The following is a 14,197-nucleotide window of genomic DNA, read 5'->3' as shown; positions in this document are numbered from 1 at the left end:
CCTTTCCCAAAAAAGACTTCTTTCCTTATGATTCTCCTGCCCTCGAGATAAAGGAAGGAATTGAGAGAGCTAACATATATCTTCATTATATCTGCATATGTTAGATGCAAATAGGGATTCCTGACTGGAGTAGCCTGGGAATAGGGAAGGAAAACATCAATGTACAAGACATGAGTAAACTGTTTGTGCACATTGTCCTTCTGCTCAATTCTGAGAGTGAAATATTCCTGAATAGGATAAGTTGTGTTCAAGGTTGGGAAGGAGGGAGTGAAGCTTTCTCATATAAGAGGAAGTTACTAATAGCAAAGTGTTTGATGAATAAATTACCACACCCACAATTGTTATCCTTGCCTTACACAAATATTTACTGTTATATCTTGCACCAGTGTATGACTTATTGACACTGCCTTTGATGTGTGTGTATATTAAACCTTGATGGTTGCATGTAGATGTGGGCGGAATTTGCGAAATTCACTTTCGCAAACTATCGCGAAGATGTTGAAAATCTCCGCAAACACGCCGGATATATTGCGAAGACGCAGAAGTTTTTTTCCTGCCTGTTCGCAGTATTTTTTGCGTGATCGTGGCTCGCCAACTTACCCATGCGGTTGCTCACGGGCGCGGCCATCTTGTTTTCACTTGTCCCACCCACTCGCGTTCGATATGACGTGCCCGCGTCCTCACTCTCTCGCTCGCGTTGGAGAATGACGTGTTCGAGATCTCTATCTTCTCATACTCTCACGGTGCATGATTGCGAGAAGAAAGACGTGATTGCGCGACAAATGACGTGATCGCGCGACAAATGACATTAATACGGGCGTGAACTGTCGCGAGACAGCGCAAATGGCTACCTACAATCCAACATCTCGTGGAGAACTCGACCGGATCGGGAAAACTTGACGGCGAACGCAGGGATTCAGGTAAGGCAATCGCGCGCACGCGAGAATGTATTTTTTTACAGCGCGAGCAAGAAAAAAATTACCGGTAAAATGCGCATTGCGGAAATTTGGACCTTTTCATGCTTTCCGCGGAACACGAAAATGGCAAATTATCGCAATTTCCGCGAGCGGAACATAATTTTGGCCCAGGCCTAGTCGCATGCAGGACCTTGCTGAAACAGAACAAATAAAATGTGTATGCAGGAGATCCTCTCTTGCTTCACTCAATGGTTACTTAAGCTTTATCAAGAAGGAAAAGATGTAATATTGGCCCTGAACATTATAAAGAGACTGTAGTGTTTGTCTTTCCTCCTTTCCACTCTACTCCCACCTTTGTGTACCTTGGCTAGTGCATTCATGTGTTCTGTGTTTTAGAACATTGGTGTGGAGGACAGTTGGGATGGAATGATTGGGCATTCTGTAAATTGAAGCAGCAGGATGAGTAATAAATACGAGGTGGTCCAAACTTCTTATGTCAGTACACTATGGGCCTGATTCTGAGTTTTATGGTCCGTAGACCGCCAAACTCATGGTGATGCAGCAGTTGTGGTCCGTCTACAGCGGGACCAGTGGTCTGACTGCCCTATTACAACTGTGGCAGTCGGACCACCATTGGACTGCTGCAAATGCCAGGAACCCGCATTCCTGGTAGTGGCTCAGCGGTCAGGGGCCCACAATATGCTGGGGTACCACTGCTGCAAAGTCATGCATATTATGAGTTTCATGACCGCCAGCAGTCTCATGGATGAAACTGCTAGCCGTCATGAAAGAAAGGGGGCCCTGCATGTCCCTCTTTCTCCCATGCATGTTGATGCATGCAGGGGTGCACAGCATGCAGGCATCTCCAGTTTCAGCACGGCATGGATTTCACTGTCCATGGCATGCTCGAACTGCCTTTGGTGCTCACATTGCGATGCCCATTTTCAGAGGCACCGCCATGGGACCACTAAAGAAACACCTACTAGACACGAAAAAAATTATAATCTGGTGGGCAGTGTGGCGTGAGAGCAGGGCGGCGGATTGGTGGACCCACTCCCACACCAGAAAAGTCATTATCAGGCCCTATAAGAGGTTCCCCAGTGGCTCCCAAGTAAGTGAGACAGCAGAATAGAAGTCTTGAAGAGAGTGTGACTACCGACTTCAGTCTCCACAGGAGGAACCATGAAGCATTAGCTGAACTTTACATATAATTCATAAAAGCAAACAAAAGATAGGTGGTATAAGTATTTGCACCTTTGTTTGTCCAATGTATGACAACAGAAGTGGAACCAGGTAATTGACGATTTGTAGAAAACAGTGAATTCCCTAGGTCCTGAAGAATAGCCGATAGGGGTATGGCTAGAAACATGTCGATCATTAGGAAATAGGAACACTACACTTTTTTCCTAAAATCTCTCTTGTTTTTTAACCATAATGACTAGGGGTCAGAATAAAAAACTTAACCCACTAGCAAGGTATTTTTAAATAAAGATTTCACTCACCCCCCTTCCCCACTCCTCCCGCATAGACCATCTTGTCTGTCATAGTCATTGAAAGTGCTCCAGTGTAACTCGTAGGTCGCAGCATGTCCCATTCCATAGCGGAATGTGAAGGACCCAATGATGAAGCATGCCACCAAGGGGTAACCCTGCTGGGTGAGGGTTTTACAGAAAACGTTGTGTTTTTACCCAGGCGTAAATTAAACTTTCCTTAAACTGCTGGGTGCCTTTTTTCTGTGTTGTGAATTGTGTTCGGAGGACCGCCCCAGTCTTTATCCTCTCACTCCCTCTATTTTTTTATTCTGTGCTATCGGGCCCCATGTCAAGACATTAAGGAGTTCTATGCTCATTTTCAAGCTCTGTAGACTCTGCTTTCAGCAAATAATTTGTGTCTGTCACTCCACTCTCTTGAATGCCTAATCTTTTTCAGCTATCTTTGTCATCTGGGGGATGTTTCCGCATCTTGCAGTCCAGTAATCCTGGAGTGATAGACTACCAATGCAAGTACCTCAACTAGCCATTCTCCAAGTTAAAGGGTGAGCAGGACTTTCGTAATAACTATCAAAAGCCCTAATGTGTCATATCTCTTCTGGATGTTTTTTACAGAGTCCACTTATAAGGAATGAGGAAGGGATAGTTTTCTGGATGCCTTTGTCCTGTCAACATTCTTTATTCCACTATTTCCTGATTCCTTTCTGCGTGCTTTAGAGAATAATTGTCTGATATAAATTTTCTTAGGTCCTCCTCCGCTGGTCAATTCCTCATCTTATTAACAAATATACAAAAACATGCTGTTTGCCCAATCCTGAGCTAATGATTCCAGGAGATTTTTCATGTGTCCTTTTTAAAAGTTTATTTAACACAATGTGGTATGACCTCCAAAGCACTGTGCTTGTTGTTAATTAGTGAAATTCCTCAAAGGTGAAAATTGGCCCTGCGTCAAAACTTTCAGGTTTTTTGCCTTGAGTCTAAAGATTACATGGACATTATTATAATTGCCACCTCCTTGCTGTACCATAAAATGAGAAGGCAAGTAGGGAGAAATCAAGTATATTTTCATAAACTTATGCAACATTTCAGAATAATCAATTACACAAAATTTATAAGTACATTTTGTGAAAAGCCCTTTGAGTATCATAAGTCAAAATTGAACATGACTGCAAAGCTTACACTCAAAAGTCACTTGAGATGACAGCAATGAGATTGTCTACCAGAGAACATATTCCTGCTCTATACTTGGTCCTGCAATATATTTTCTGCTCAAACAAATCTAGGAATTTTGTAGAAGCCTACTTTGATGTCTGTTACTGTGCCAATTTGGCGAGAGGGCTAACTCCAATGATGTTGCTTGCTTCCAATTATTTCACTTCCACACCCCCCTTATTGCCTTATATCACTAACTCTCATTCCTCATCCTTTGATGTTGCTATGTCACCTCCTGTCCTCGATAGTTCTTCATTCCAACTCCCCCATCCGCTCCATGTTTATTCCCATAAGGATGCCCCTGTCATCATATCCACATTCTCTCTTATCCCTCCTTGCTCTCTATTTCTCATCTCATCCTGATAATTTCCCAACATTGAATCCATAGCCTTTCTTCAAACAGCTTCCTGTCCTCCCCATTCCTACACCCCTTTATTTATTTTTTATTTTATTGAACTTGTATTGCGCGCAGCTACCCGCAGTGGGTTTCCCGGCGCCAGGGATAGATTGGAGAAGAAATCAGAAGACAAGCGATTGCAAGAGGGAGACATTAGACCGGAGGAATCTGGGACTAGAACAGAAGGGTCTTCAGTTTTTTGCGGAAGGCCAGAAGACTGGGTTCTGTTTTAAGCGCCAATGGGAGAGCATTCCACATCTTGGGGCCTAGATATGCGAATGAACGGCCTCCCATTTTTGCCAATCGGATTCTGGGAATCACAAGATTGCCACTGTTGGATGACCTCAAGAGGCGGCCAGGCTGATATGGCTGTGCAAGATTATGCAGGTAGGCTGGAGCGGAGCCTTGACGAATTTTAAAGAGGATGCACAGAGTTTTGAAGGCCACTCGATCCGAGATTTTTAACCAGTGGAGGTCACGTAGTGCCTGCATTGCGGACATTCTCCTAGGGACATTACGCAGCAGGCGGGCGGCTGAGTTTTGTACGACCTGGAGTTTATTGATTGTAGCTTTATCTGCTCCTAGATAAAGCACATTGCCATAGTCGATATGGGACATCACAAGGGCCTGTACGACAGTTCTACGAGTGGACTCAGGCAGCATCCATATGATCTTTTGCAACCAGCGAAGGGTGTTAAAGCAGATCGCAGTGACCCTAGTTGCCTGCTGCCTCATCGAGAGTTTGTCGTCGATTAGGACACCGAGGTTGCGAGCAACAGGCACGGGGGTAGGCAGAGGACCCATGTCACTGGGCCAATGTTGTGAACCCCAGAGGTCTTTTTGTTTGCCTAGTATAATCACCTCGGTCTTATCTCCGTTGAGCTTTAGCAGATGCATTTGCATCCAGGCTGCAACGCGAGAGAGGCCGATTTTGAGGGCGGAGGTGTCCTGGGCCCTGCTGCTGGACAGAGAGAACACAATCTGCGTATCGTCTGCGTATGAGTAAATAGACAGACCGGCGTCCTCTACGATGGTAGCAAGTGGTCGGATGTAGATATTGAACAACAAAGGGCTCAATATAGACCCTTGGGGGACGCCGTAGGCAGAGGAATGAATCGCAGATTCCGCTTTGTTTGAGAAAACCTGAAAGGTGCGCTCATTAAGAAATGAGGACACCCAGGCAAGCGCTGATCCAGCAACACCGAGGGATCCGAGAGACTCCAGTAGGATGGAGTGGGACACGGTATCGAAAGCAGCGCTTAAGTCAAGAAGGATCAGCGCAAAGGTCTCACCGCCATCGATACCGTGTCGGAGTCGCTCAGTTACCCCTAGGAGTGCGGATTCGGTGGAATAATTAGCGTGAAAGCCTGATTGGGACGGATGGAGATATCCCAGGTTTTCAACAAACTCATTAAGCTGGGTGTTAACATGGCGTTCTAGGATTTTAGAACAGACTGGCAGCAGGGATATAGGCCTGAAGTTGGCAAGATTTGTGATGTCAGCACCAGATTTTTTAGGCAGAGGGACGACCATGGCATGTTTCCAATCCTGTTCCACACGAGATTCGATGAGCGAGACGTTTAATAGCCTCATTAGGAACCTTCGTGGTTCGAGGTCAAGTTGTTTAAGTATCTACCCTCCCTTTGCCTACTTCCTATTCCAGCCTCTCTTCAGACCCAAAATTTCTACACATCATGTATTTTCCTTCAATGTCTCAGCCTCCTATCCTGGGTCAGCTCAGTTTCCTCATTATTTCCAATCCATTTCCTGTCACTTTCCCTGCCTCCTCCTTGACCCTGCCCCTCTACCCTTCCCATTTGTTCCTATCATGTTGCCTCAAGTCCTTGTACTTGTACCACTCACTTTCCTTCCCCATCATAATTCCAGCAATCTTGCTTTATCCCTACCTCCTCTCCACTAATGTGCATCACTCCTTCCTTGCTTGCTATCTGCACCCTGCTCAGCCTCATCAATTGCCATTTGAGTTGTACAGAAAGCAAATACATAGCTGTTGTTAATGGAGCAGAAAGTACATTTTCGAATGCATGTGACTGGTAGGGTGGCTTCTTAAAATTTATACAGAAGATACACTTAGAGCCTCAACAATGACTACCATCATTGTGACCCCTCATTGAATGATTTATAAAACAAGTAAGTCATCAGACATGGGAACTTGTAAATGGAAATGGTATGTTGAATCTATTCTCTATGATTTGCCATGCTGAAATCCAAATCACAGTCACCATCTATTGCCATTTTTCCACCCCACTTTCAATAAAAGAAGACATTTAGGTGAATCTGATCTAGTTATATTTCTTTGATATCAAATTGAGGGGGCAGTAGTGTAAGCTTATGGGGCCTTAACTAATTGTATAAGATACTGCCGCCTGTAACATCAAGATTTGACTCTATCTCAAAGGATGTCTAGTACTGCCTAAGATACATCAGCCTGCAATGGGTAACTGATGACAGCAGATTTTGAATAGTTTGTCTCTCATTTTCCTTTTCCTAATAGGTTCCTTCTATCATTTTGTTTGGTGAATCTTAGCTTATTGCTATCTTTTCAAAAAGGAAAATGTATATTATTTCTTTAAAACAAGTTACTTTACATTTCCTTGGATTTTTCGGGTTTGTTGGAGCGTTTTATCTTTTAAACCTACTTTTCGGCTTTTTGAGGGTATCGTTATTGAGAGGATTGCGTCGTTGGAGCTTTTTTTTAAGTTATATTTTTGTATTTTTTTCTTAAACAATTTTCAGGTTTTTGAGAGCTTCATTTTTTAGAGGATTGCGTCATTGGAGCCTTTATTCTACAGTTGGATTTTTTCATTTTTTGTGGATTTCCATTTTTAAATGACATAATTATAATTATTACTTTAAAAAGGAGTAGTGATGTGTTGTTTATGTGTATTGTAATTTTAAAATGTTTATGATGTTTAGCAATGTTTTTAATTTAAAGTGTGGATTTAGCTATCATGTCTAGGTATTCTAGCTCTTTGGTGTTTGGAAATAGTTGAGTTTTGTGTAGTAGGTATTCATCAATTGTTTTACTTTGCTTACTGAGTTTAGGGCCTATTTTAGTTAGTGATTGCTCTAGTCTTTGCCCTTGATAGTTCTGTTCATTTTGATGGGTTCTATAAGTTTATGTAGGGCTGGTTGTCCTCTTCTTATTCTGGCTTGAAAGGCATTACGCCACTGCGTCGTTGGTTTTAGTTTTTTCAGTTGGAGTGCTATTGTGGATGTTCCACCAGGGGATTTGGAACTTGGGTTGTCTACAGTGCCCTGACCTATGTAGCCTTCCCACCCAATTGTCTTCAAAGTAGTCTAGGAAAGGAGTTAGTTTAGTTTTGTTTGCTTGATAGAAAGGGCTTTCAAGAAGTATGTTATAATGGTTGGCTACTTCAATTGTTAGTACATAGGCCAGGGCTATAATTCTTTAAATTTGGTAGTCAAAGTAGCTATTGGTGGTAATTAAAGTAGATTTTTGTAGGTGTCTCCGGATACTTTGGTTAAAGTGGTAATAGCAACCTTGTAATGCATTGTGTGGATATATGTTTAAAATTGAATGAATCATCGCTTGTTCAAAGTCAATGATAATTTTTTATGGAAAGTTGTTGTTGCTGTTTTGTTTATTAGGGAGGAGTGCATACATGACGGGGATGTTAGTGTCTTCATATTCACCATGGATGGTATATAGTTGATTAAAAGGCTTGGGGCAAACTTTTAATGTGCCATCCATCATCGACATTTCACCCTTTTTTAGTTTTTGTAAGTTATTGGTGGCAAAGATGATCATTCTTTTTTTATTACTTTTATTGTCATGAAGAAGGAATTTTTCATCTTTGTGGGTGATGGTGTATTCTGGTAACATTTCTATTCCTACAAAAGTTTGGGGGTGAGTGGTGTTTGAGCTGTAGCTCTTTTAGTTCTGGCTATTAATCTTTTCAGAGTGGGGATAGATGGAAGTTGTCATGTGACATGTTCAGGTACCCTAGTTAACACATTTTTGAGTATTTGGGTACTGGTTTCTTGTGAGCTGGTACTTGATTCTCTTATTGTTTGTAGGGCAACTCTGACTTTGATTTCAGTCACATTGGGGGGATGGTTTTGTTCTTTGACATTAACTACATTAGTTTCTGCTATAGTGGCTATCCCATATTTACTGCATTTCCAATGTGTTTTGTTTCCAGTTATTTTTTCTTGCATTTAGGTGTAGCCCATGTAGCAAGTAAGTAGTTTTCCCTTTTCTGAAGTTATGAATGTAGCTCCTTCTGTAATTTTTTTGTGTATCTGTGAATATATATATATATATTCACTGAAAAAACCATAGGTTTCACACATGTTATAGTTAGCTGGACATTTCACTCGTAAAAAACCAATGAAATTCCCCCGTTATAGTTAGTTCAGCTAACCATAACTCGTGTGCCCGCAATCCACTGCTGATGACGTCACATATTACATCACTCATGACATGGTCAGTGACATCACTCATGACATCACTGATGCGCGCACACATGCGTGCACCGTGCGCGCACCGAGCGCGTACAGACAAAAACCCTTAAAAAAAAAAAACATTTTTTAAAGTGTTTATAAGTTTATAGAAGATATTAACTATGCTGTTCAACTCTATCCAAATTTAAAAAAAAAAAACTGAGCCATTCCATATTATAGGATAACTATATATATATAGGTAGCTTATTGTAAAAAAAATATTTAAAAAATATAATAATACATTCATAAATTAGCATTTAAAAAACCTTGCAAATTAACTTAAAAAACCATAGGATTCACACACGTTAAAGTTAGGAATTAGCATTTAAAAAACCTTGGAAATTCACTGAAAAAAACATAGGTTTCACACACCTTATAGTTAGGAATTAGCATTTAAAAAACCTTGCAAATTCACTGAAAAAACCATAGGTTTCACACATGTTATAGTTAGGTGGACATTTCACTCGTAAAAAACCAATGAAATTCCCCCGTTATAGTTAGTTCAGATAACTATAACTTGCGCGCCCGCAATCCACTGCTCATGACGTCACATATTACATCACTCATGACATGGTCAGTGGCATCACTCATGACATCACTGATGACATCATCCTTTTGATAGAGTGGCGGTCGCGCGAGTTATAGTTATCTGAACTAACTATAACGGGGGAATTTCATTGTTTTTTTATGAGTGAAATGTCCACCTAACTATAACATGTGTGAAACCTATGGTTTTTTAAGTGAATTTGCAAGGTTTTTTACATGCTAATTCCTAACTATAACGTGTGTGAAACCAATGGTTTTTTCAGTGAATCTGTACGGTTTTTTCAATGGTAAGTTATGTATTTATTATTATATTTTTTATATATTTATTTTACAATAAACTACGAATAAAAACATTTTTTTCATGGTTTTTCACCATGCACGCACGGTGCGCGCACCCTGCGCGCACCCCACGATTTAAAAAAAAAAATGTTTAATGTTTTTTTCTGCCTTCGGGGTCCTTCAGGGACCCCCTGACAAAGGCTAGGGGGTCAGGAACTCTCTACCCTGCCCCCTTTTCACATTCGCCACCTTCCTTTTTCACTCTCGCACTCAAAACAAACAAAATGGCGGCCGACACTTCCTGATTTCGACCAATTCGAACGTTGACTGACATGTAACCACCAATCAGAATTACACTCGCGCACGTTAGGCTGCGCGCACGGTGCGCGCACGGTGCGCGGCTATAGATATTTATGAATTTTAAATGAAATTTTCTCAGGCACTACTGAACAGATTGACTCCATATATGCAAAAGGCACATCCCTGACCTGATGACTACCTCTTTGCCAAATTTCAAGTAATTCTGTTCAGCCGTTCGGGCTGTACCTTCGACTAAAGGTCCTATGGGAAAATGCATGGGGAAAACGTGTTTTGGGACCCCTCTTTTTTCTCGGCCCCCGCTTGATGAATCACCCGAGACTTTCAGGGTAGGAGCTGAGCGGAGCGCCCCATTAGTTTTGAAAATTTCGCGAGGATTCGTCAACCGGCGCCAAAGTTATTCAAAATAGAATTTTGAGATTTCCTATGGAAACACGGTCCTAACTATAACTATCTACTGGCGACCGCCAGTAGATAATATATATATATATATATTCACTGAAAAAAACCATAGGTTTCAGGCACGTTATAGTTAGCAATTAGCATTTAAAAACCTTGCAAATTCACTGAAAAAAAACATAAGTTTCACACACGTTATAGTTAGGAATTAGCATTTAAAAAACCTTGCAAATTCACTGAAAAAACCATAGGTTTCACACATGTTATAGTTAGGTGGACATTTCACTCGTAAAAAAAACAATGAAATTCCCCCGTTATAGTTAGTTCAGATAACTATAACTTGCGCGCCCGCAATCCACTGCTCATGACGTCACATATTACATCACTCATGACATGGTCAGTGGCATCACTCATGACATCACTGATGACATCATCCTTTTGATAGAGTGGCGGTCGCGCGAGTTATAGTTATCTGAACTAACTATAACGGGGGAATTTCATTGTTTTTTTATGAGTGAAATGTCCACCTAACTATAACATGTGTGAAACCTATGGTTTTTTAAGTGAATTTGCAAGGTTTTTTACATGCTAATTCCTAACTATAACATGTGTGAAACCAATGTTTTTTTCAGTGAATCTGTACGGTTTTTTAAATGGTAAGTTATGTATTTATTATTATATTTTTTATATATTTATTTACAATAAACTACGAATAAAAAAAATTTTTTAATGGTTTTTCGCCGTGCACGCACGGTGCGTGCAACCTGCGCGCCCCCCACGATTTAAAAAAAAAAAAATTAAATGTTTTTTTCTGCCTTCGGGGTCCTTCAGGGACCCCCTGACAAAGGCTAGGGGGTCAGGAACTCTCTATCCTGCCCCCTTTTCACATTCGCCACCTTCCTTTTTCACTCTCGCACTCAAAACAAACAAAATGGCGGCCGACACTTCCTGATTTCGACCGATTCGAACGTTGACTGACATGTAACCACCAATCAGAATTACACTCGCGCACGTTAGGCTGCGCGCACGGTGCGCGCACGGTGCGCGGCTATAGATATTTATGAATTTTAAATGAAATTTTCCCAGGAACTACTGAACAGATTGACTCCATATATGCAAAAGGCACATCCCTGACCTGAGGACTACCTCTTTGCCGAATTTCAAGTAATTCTGTTCAGCCGTTCGGGCTGTACCTTCGACTAAAGGTCCTATGGGAAAATGCATGGGGAAAACGTGTTTTGGGACCCCTCTTTTTTCTCGGCCCCCGCTTGACGAATCACCCGAGACTTTCAGGGTAGGAGCTGAGCGGAGCGCCCCATTAGTTTTGAAAATTTCGCGAGGATTCGTCAACCGGCGCCAAAGTTATTCAAAATAGAATTTTGTGATTTCCTATGGAAACCCGGTCCTAACTATCTACTGGCGACCGCCAGTAGATAATATATATATATATATTCACTGAAAAAAACCATAGGTTTCAGGCACGTTATAGTTAGGAATTAGCATTTAAAAAACCTTAGAAATTCACTGAAAAAACCATGGGTTTCAGGGGCGTTATAGTGAGCTGGACTTTTCACTCGTACAAAACCATTGAAATTCCCCCGTTATAGTTAGTTCAGCTAACTATAACTCACGCGCCCGCAATGCACTGCTGATGACGTCACATATTACATCACTCATGACATGGTCAGTGACATCACTCATGACATCACTGATGACATCTCAAATGACATCACTGATGACATCATCCAGTGAATGTGTGTTTTTCTGAAAATTACATATGTTTTATATTTGTATATCTCAAGGTCGATGGAAGAATAAATGGGTATATAAGTATCTAAATGGATGATTTGTTTTTGAAAAATTGATTGTATAACTGACTGATTAAGTGTATCTTAGTGAATACATGGCTTAGTGAGTAATGTTTAAATGTGTAAATATCTGTATCAGTCTTTCACTTTGTGTATAAGTGGCTGCATGGGTTGGTGAGTAGCTACATGAGTGTCTATATAGGTTATTAGTTATTTTTTTGAGTATCATTATGAGTGTCTGAGTGTCTGTATGGTTCGGTGGGGGGTATTACGTAGTGCATAGGTGCATGAATGAGTGACTATCTGTTTGTATGTGTTGAAGACAGCATGTGTGCAGGACTGTATGGGTGGATGAGTGTGTGCATGAGTGTGTTAGTGAGTGATAGCCTGTCTCAATAGTGTCTTTATGAGTAACTACATATGTTTTAAACTAGAATATGTGACTATTGGTGTATATAAGTGAGTATATGTGAGAGTGAGAGATTGAAAGAGTTCCTGTAGGAATAAGTGTGTGTTTCTATAAGTGATTGTTTAAAAGACTAAGTAGGTGTAAGTTTCTGTAGAAGTAAGTGTGGTGGTGTGTGTATAACTGTATATGCAAGTAAATGGATGTTTGATTCTTTATTAGCATGAGTGACTATGTGTGTGAGTAACTCTATGGATGAGTGGCGTTGTGTAACAGGATGTATAGGTGTGTGAGTACATATGATGAGTGAGTACATGTATGAGTGACTGTATAGGACTGTTGGTGAATGAGTGGATGTGTATGTGGATCTTAGAATTACTGAATATGTTGTTGTAACTGGTATTGGTATGTCCATTGTTTTGAACATTGTAGTTTCTATTTTTGAATGTGTGTATCAAAGGTTATATTAGGGGAAGAGGAGGTCTGCCACTCTATCACAAGGATGATGTCATCAGTGATGTCATTAGTGATGTCATTTGAGATGTCATCAGTGATGTCATGAGTGATGTCACTGACCATGTCATGAGTGATGTAATATGTGACGTCATCAGCAGTGCATTGCGGGCGCGCGAGTTATAGTTAGCTGAACTAACTATAACGGGGGAATTTCAATGGTTTTGTACGAGTGAAAAGTCCAGCTAACTATAACGCCCCTGAAACCTATGGTTTCTTCAGTGATTTTCAAAGGTTTTTTAAATGTTAATTTCTAACTTTGCCTACAGATAGGACATGTGAAGAAAGAAGCAAAACGCACAGAAAGAAAAAAAAGAAATGCAGAAAGAAGCAGCAGAAGTCCTCAAAGACGAAGAAAAGTGCAGGAAGAAGGATAACGTGCAGAAAGAACAAACAGAAGAGCAGAAAGAAGCCTTGTTGCAAAATCATCCTGTACCCTCAACTTTTTCAGACGGATACTGGTGGTAACTGAGTCTGACTAACCAGTCCTAGAGCCAGTGCTATGTTAAAAGACACTCAGAATACAGTGAAAACACCTACATACACTAGGGAACACTATGCGTTGCGGTCCCCCTGTGATCAGCATGACCTCCTCTGTAAGCCCCTAGTATATAATAGGGCAGGGTATTAAAACTACCTCTTAAAACGCGCCACAGGGTGTGTTTGCACACGTCACCTCAGGCCCAGTCCCCTCACTTCCCCACTGTGTAAACACGCCCTGTAGCCGTTTTAAGTTGGGAGATTAAGTCCCCTTGAACCCTGAGGATTCCTAGATTCCAACTAGACCACTAGGTACCTCCAGTAAGCGCCACAGAGCTGCATTGCAGAGAGATGTAAAAAAGGGCACGGCCTAGACCACCTCTCTGCAACCCAGCAGAGTGGTGGTTACTGGAAGCACCTGGTGGGCTAGTTGGCCCCCAGGGTCCCTCAGGATTGAAGGGGAATTATTTCCCCAACTTAAAACGCGCCCCAGGTCTTGTTTGCACACGTTAACTCAGGCCCCGTCCCCTCCCTTCACCACTGTGTAAACACACCCTGTGGCCGTTTTTAGTTGGGAGATTAAGTTCATTTGAATCCTGAGGGTCCCTAGGGTCCAACTAGCCCACTAGGTACCTCCAGTATGCGCCACAGATCTGCGTTGCAGAGAGGTGTAAAAAGTGGCACGGCTTGGACCACCTCTCTGCAACGCAGCTCAGTGGCACTTACTGGAAGCACCTGGTGGGCTAGTTAGCCCCCAGGGGCCCTCAGGATTGAAGGGGAATTATTTCCCCAACTTAAAACGCGCCACAGGGCTTGTTTGCACACGTTAACTCAGGCCCCGTCCCCTTCCTTCACCACTGTGTAAACAAACCCTGTGGCTGTTTTTAGTTGGGAGATTAAGTTAATTTGAATCCTGAGGGGCCGTAGGGTCCAACTAGCCCACT

Source organism: Triturus cristatus, chromosome 8, assembly GCF_964204655.1.
Source record: "Triturus cristatus chromosome 8, aTriCri1.1, whole genome shotgun sequence".
Classification (NCBI taxonomy): Eukaryota; Metazoa; Chordata; class Amphibia; order Caudata; family Salamandridae; genus Triturus; species Triturus cristatus.
The sequence above is the reverse complement of the archived record's forward strand: the minus strand, read 5'-3'. Positions refer to the sequence as shown.